A 7,046-nucleotide genomic window follows, 5' to 3' on the forward strand; every position below is an offset into this window, starting at 1 on the left:
ATTGAAAATCAGATTAACTTTTTGTATGATGGACAATGTTTGCAATGCAGTAAGAGTGATAGAAACAAATATACAAACACTTGGTGATAATGATCAAATTGAAGGTAATTCAATGTGTGGTGGATTGTGATGTTTATGTAAGTTCTTAATTCACAATCTTAACACTCGAATCGTTGATCAATTTGCTATTATAACCAAATATGAACAAAATGTAAATGAAAAAGGTAAAAGCGACAAGAACACGGTATTTGTTTAGGCAGTTCGTCGATCGTCCTCGCTACGACTACGTCTGCCCCCAATTCCAAATTGAAATTGGGTAATCTTTCATTAATGTTGAAAGTAGTATATACAAAGAAGATAACAAAGCGATAAACGATAAACCAATTATGTCGATTCTTTGAATCTTCTTCCCCCTTAATCTTGAGCAAGATCAAGGTTATCCAAGAGCTTCACTTTGATTCCCTTCTGCAGTGTCTTGATTCCTTGAACTCCCCGTTCCTCAATCGTTACACTCAGCCGAATCCTCAATGAACGCCTCTTGATAAAAACCCCCAAGAACCACCCGTCGTGGAGGACAAAACCCGCAGATTTTATTCACCAACAAACCCCACAAACCTTCACCCACTAGGAATCTTCAATTCCGTTCCATGGACGTTATCGAACTCATCACTAACCCGCAACGCAAGAATGATTATGTGTAATTGTGTTGGAGATGATGAAGAACGAAGATGAGAAGCGTTTGTGTATCTTTCAGTCGTTGGTGTTATTGAATAATTAGCTCTTGCACAATATATATGATTGCATAACAGTTGGAACCAAGAATAACTGAATTTTGGACTTTCTTGATCAGTTAGGTCGACCTCTTGTAGAGGTTAGGTCGACCTAGCAGTGCTTGCTGAAGTTTGCTCCCAGTTAGGTCGACCTGTTGAAGGAGTAGGTCGACCAGAATCCTCTTCTGATGCGTTCTGGGAACATTTTCTTAGATTAGGTCGACCTAGTTGTTATGTAGGTCGACCTAGCAGCAGTATATGTATTTTTCTTCATTTTAGGTCGACCTGGGTTGACAGTAGGTCGACCTAACTGCTGATTTTCTGCATTTTCCTTGTTCAGCTTGTGTTGAGTCGACCTATATGCATAGTAGATCATCCTGTGCTTTGTTTGGATGCTCATTTGAGTTTGCCATAAATCAAAAACATCTTTGAGTGTAATCTTTCACAATAAATGTTTAAAAAAATTAAATAATATGTTTAAATTTCGTGGCATCTTATTTTGGGCATGTTAATAACTTGTGGACCAAGTTTTCATAAGAAAACCATAGGCCCATTTGCAAAATTCCTTAATTTGAACCCTCCTTTTTCACATTTGGTCCTTCAAAATCACCTAAATTTGATCAAGCATATCTCCTTCAATTTTTAAGCTATGAGGGAGTTCTAATACTTTTTAGAAACCTCAAGAGGTCCTCTACAAGCCACTCTGGAACATATTTCTCATTTGAAGCTTTTATCTTGACCATATCCTCTTTGGGAAAAAACTGTTTCTGAAGGATGCCTGAAAAGGACCTATAATCTTTTGCACTGTATCTCTCAAATGAATCATTTCTAGCCCTGGCTTGTGAGAGAAAAAGTTGTAGGGAATCCAATTTCCTTCAAAATAGGCTTTGAGTGGGGAATTTTTGATGTTCCATGTGAGAGTTATGCCCAGTCAAAGTTGGGTTGACTTTCTCCTAAGAAACCCTAATTTGAACCTTTTTGTATTTGTTCATCTCTGAGTTTCTATTAATGGAATCATGATCAATTCTTGATCAAATGATGGTTATGCATCCCTACACTTGATGTTTGCCCAATGATCATGGTTTGAATCATGCTTTGATTGCAGTTGACCTTCAAGTTTGAATCAGTTGACTGTGGATCTTGGGGATTGTTTGAGCAAAGCTTTGGCATTGAATCTTGAACCTTGAATCATTGTGAATGGAACATGAAGGGCAAATTTTGGGGTATGACAGCTGCCCCTGTTCAATCTTCTTGAACCTGAAGAGGTAGAAGATGATTGGACACTGAAATGCCCTGAAATTTGCTTGCATAGGGAAGGAGTTCCGCAGGAGATGGGCTTATAGATGCCATCCATTTGTTTGACAAGATGCTTGTCCAGAGCATATGCTCTTCATACCAGGATCATATTAATTGTATCTGAAGATACGGAGTAATGTCTTACATAAGACTACTTGAAGTGGTTCCTGAATAGGATGTATCGCAGATTGATGCGAAGAGGCTTAGGTTTCGAATAATGCTTAGGAAGAATGTCTTGGAGAAGACTAACTGAGGAGTTCTTTAAAAGAACTAAGTGTGTCTTAGAAAAGATTGGATAAGCATTTTAAGAAGGCTACCTATAAAGGCATGATATGTCTTAAATAAGACTCACCTAGAAAGGCTCCTAAAAAGATATGAAACGTCTTAAACAGGACTCACCTGGAAAGGCTCTTAGATAGGATACGAGATATCTTAAACAGGATTACCTAGAGAGGTTCCTATAAAGAGAACGATATGTTTTAAACAAAACTTCCTAGAAAGGTTCCTACAAAGGACATGAAACGTTTTAAACAAAACTATCTAAAAAGATTCCTATAAAGGATATGAAACGTTTTAAACAAAACTATCTAAAAAGATTCCTATAAAGGATATGAAACGTTTTAAACAAAACTATCTAAAAAAATTCCTATAAAGGATATGAAACATTTTAAACAAAACTACCTAGAAAGGTTCCTGTAAAGGTCGTGGAACGTTTTAAACAAAACTTCCTAGAAAAGGTCAGGATATGTCTTACACAAGACTGCTTGGAGAGGTCAGGATAATTGTCTTGGACAAGACTCCCTGGAGAGGTAAGAAATTCTTTGATTGCTTCTGGATTGTCTTTGAAGAAAGACTTGGAGTGAGGTATTGGAATTGTATCTGTTAAGATTGAATCGTTGATACGATCGTATTTGCACTGTAATTGGATGATAACATCCTTTTGAATATGAAGTGACCTGAAAAGGCAACGTTAGTTTTATGCAATGACATGATGCATGTGTCATGTAATGAGATTCTCAAAATAAATGAGAATTATGCATGTATGCTTATCCCACACTGCGGGATGTAAATAGTACCGGCGTGGGAAGACCAATTACGCGACAATGCTCCTTGGGTGATACTAGTGTGACTTCCCTAATATCAGAAATTGTGAGACATGCCCCTTTATCTGAAGGAGGGACCTTTAGAGAGAACTCGAATTTCACCATGTCTTGCCTGATATGCATTGCCCCAGTGTTTGAATTCTTGAAAGATATGCCCCTAGTCAATAGGATTCTTGATTGTATGCCCCTGTTTTAGGAAAACCCTCTGGATGTGGTTTCCCCATTCAAGAGTCTTTATCAGGAATGATCGTCTTTGATTAGACCAATTTTGAGGTCTCCTTAATGCTAAGTGTTGATTTGAATGTGAAGCAGATGCTTTTCAGAATGAGTCACGCGTTTAGGTTGCATCCTGACGAACAATGATTTGCTGAGTACTTAGGATGAGATGATGCCTTCTATAAGACTACCTGAAGAGGTCCTTGGGAAGAAATGGGAGATTGTCTTAAATAAGATCGCGCTTTAAACAAAGCTCAAAGGGATGTGTTTGTGCAGAGGGTCAAAAATATTCCTATAGAGGATAAAGACTGTTTTAAGGAAAGTGGGGTTTTAAACAAAACTTTAGGAAAAACATCTTGAAGAAGATTACCCTAGAAAGGATGGTGAACTGCCTTAGAGAAGACTCTGTACTTTAAACAAAGTTTGACAAGGTTCTTGAAAGCATAAGAGAAGTTTGAATATGTCTTAAAAGACTAACTGAAAAAAGTTAAGAGATGTCTTACAGAAGACTACCTAGAAAAGGTTCTTGGAAAGGAATATGTCTTAGAGAAGACTGTCTGCAAGGGTTTGAAAATAGAAAGGACAAGAAGGTGGGTCTTTAAAAGACTGTCTGAAAAAGGGCTCCTAGAAAGGGTAAAAAGTATTTGAACATGTCTTAGAGAAGACTATATGGACAGATTAAAAAATATCCTATAAAGGTTCCTGGAAAGGATGTGAGAGTGGCATTGACACCATCTGTCACTGAGTGAACTTTGCAACGTGCCCCCAGGTAATGGGCTTGCCCCATGGGCTATTCAGCGTCCTTGAGAGATTCCATGGATCTTGGTTAGATTGCCCCATGTAAATGGGATAATGACGAGTTATGTCATGTGTACACATTAGCCATCCCAGTCATGAGTAAGGGATGTTTCTTCTTTTGACGAGTTTTTAAAGCTACTTCGTCAGTCAGTAGGATTTTTAGCCATTAGCCATGCCCCATGCAACTTCTCCCTGATGTTAACATTTAAATCTATATAGACAAGTGTACTTTATAATGAAATGCAAATGCATACGTCTGTCTTGAAAGTTTGAAAACACAAAGTTTTTTTTTTTTAGAGAGTGATATCAACCCAAGAGTTATAGTAGACCTTAAGGAGTCGGGATACCTTTGGTATCAGTGCGCTTTCGAACTAACCATGCTTCAGTTAGGACTTTTAAGGGTTGTAACGTGGCCTGGTTCACGATTTAAAGAAACAAAAGATAAAGGCTCAAAGTTTATTTGTACCCATCCCCATCTTCGTGATGTTCTCCAGTCCTATACTCAGTTAACTATGTGTTTAAGTTCCAAAAGACTTTGGGAATTGTAATATGATGGTTCAAAAACCAAAGGTTTATCTGCAAAGGCAGTCATTCTCCTTTTTTGTGATATTTTCCTTTTGCCGAAGGTACATAGTAACCTTTTTTCGACTTTGTTATCCCTAACTTTTTCTGAACTGTTTGTTTTAAAACCACAGTCAACGGGGTGCCCCAATTTTGCCTAAATCTCCTTAATAGGTTTTGACTTAGCAGGCTCTTTGCATTGCTTTCTTTTTCTTTGCGGATATTGACTGCCGGATTTAATGATGATGGGGAACCATCGGTGATTATGTTCAAAGGAACAATTTGGAATAATTAAGTCAACTGAGCAGCTAGCCTACCCCAGGTTATATATTAAGGGTTCTATTTTGTATGAAGGAAAACTCCTACTTCTTTGGGCTCAAAGGGGTTGACAAGGGATTAACATCCTTATATCTCCATTATTTGGGAATTGAACAAATGCCTGTACATCGTCAACACGGTCTGTTCGAGAGCATAGCGTATGAAATTATGGTATCATTTTCGTCATTCTCCCTCAAAAGGTGTACGACTTTAACGAGAGTTGAATATCACAAAGAAATAAAACCAAATAAAAACACAGTTTTAAATATAGTGAGAACACTAGGGATGAATCAAGACAAACGTGAGCAATGCATTAATGATTATTGTAAAGTACACAGCATATGTCATAAGACTAATGTTTAAACAAACGGAAAGAAATTGCGAATGAAAACAAAACTAATGATCTAAGAAATCCTCTTTCTAGCCACCTATGGCTTTAGACTTGCTAGGATCTTCGAACTCAATGAGCCCTTCTTCAATTAAATCTTGTATCTTGTGCTTCAATGGCCCACAGTCCTCTGTATCATGACCAGGACTATCTGAATGATAAGCGCACCTAGCATGATGCTTGTACCCGGGAGCGGGGTTAGCCGGAGCTGAGTATGGAGGTAGCAGAGTTACCAAGTTCTGATTGAGCGGACGTTGCAAAGCTTGAGACAGCGGCATGTGCAATGGGGTGAACGATCGTTTTGGCTTGGACCTCCAGGGGCGCTGGCCACCCTATTGTTTTTGTTGATCCTTCTGTTGTAGTGTTGGTGTCTGATTAACCAGGATTGCTCCAACAGTGTTGGGTTCCTTTTTTCCGTCATATGACTTCTTTGTGTGATAGGAACCTGAAGGTGCCCCTTGTATCTTCCCATTTTTGATTCCATCTTCAATCCTCTCACCAATGACTACCAAGTCCGAGAACCCTGAAGATATGCTTCCGACCATCTTGTCGTAGTATGGTCCTTGCAAGGTGCTCATAAATATGTCCACCAGTTCTTTTTCCATTAGGGGAGGTTGGACTCGAGAAGCCATCTCCCTCCACCTTTGGGCATACTCCTTGAATGATTCATCCTTCTTCTGCGACATGTTTTGTAATTGCATCCGATTGGGTGCCATGTCCAAGTTGTATTTGTACTGCTTCAAGAATGTGTTAGCCAGATCATTCCAGCTTCGGACAAAAGACTTCTCTAATTGCATGTACCAGTCAATAGACGCTCCGCTTAGGCTTTCTTGAAAGAAATGTATCATTAGCTTTTGATCGTGGGCGTAGGCAGCCATTTTCCGCACATACATGCGCAAGTGATTCCTCGGACATGTGAGTCCTTTGTATTTCTCGAAATCGGGAATCTTGAATTTGCGAGGGATAGCCAAGTCTGAGACCAAACTCATTTCGAAGGCATCCACATTGAAGGCATCGTATCCTTCTACCACTTTTAGTCTCTCTTCCAGCGCCTTGATTTGTTCACTGTCCTTGGAGTCTTCCCCAGAGTTAGGAATAGACTGTTGTGTTTGAGGTGCTTGTTCTGTGTTGTCCACCTCTTGTACTCCGTATTGTAGATCCAGGTAATCATCGTCCTTAGGGACATTGCTAGCAGGAATGCGAACTGTGCGGATTGTCCCTTTCGCTTGTGGAGTGGGGACAAATCCTTCTTGAGAGGTCTCTCCTTTCTCTTGGAATTGGATAGCTCTCCTAACAGATCGGACTTGAGGTCTGTCCTTAGCAGGGCCAAAGCCTGAAACAAATCCTAGCGGCGGTTTTTCGTCATCGGGGGTCTCATCCTGAACCAGGGTATCCCTAGACTGAACCTCTTTTGCTTTTTCTTGTTTATCCAGGAGGGCCTTCATGAATTCTAGCATCTGAGTCATACCTCCTTTAACTTCTTCCATGCTGACTTTCAGTTGATCCACTTCCTCACGAAGAGCGGCTTGATTCTGCTCTAGCTGGTCCATTGATTTCTTTTGCTGAAATCTTGTTTGATAATATGGTCGGGATGTT

The sequence above is a fragment of the Vicia villosa genome, linkage group LG1 (genome assembly GCF_029867415.1).
Source record: "Vicia villosa cultivar HV-30 ecotype Madison, WI linkage group LG1, Vvil1.0, whole genome shotgun sequence".
NCBI lineage: Eukaryota > Viridiplantae > Streptophyta > Magnoliopsida > Fabales > Fabaceae > Vicia > Vicia villosa.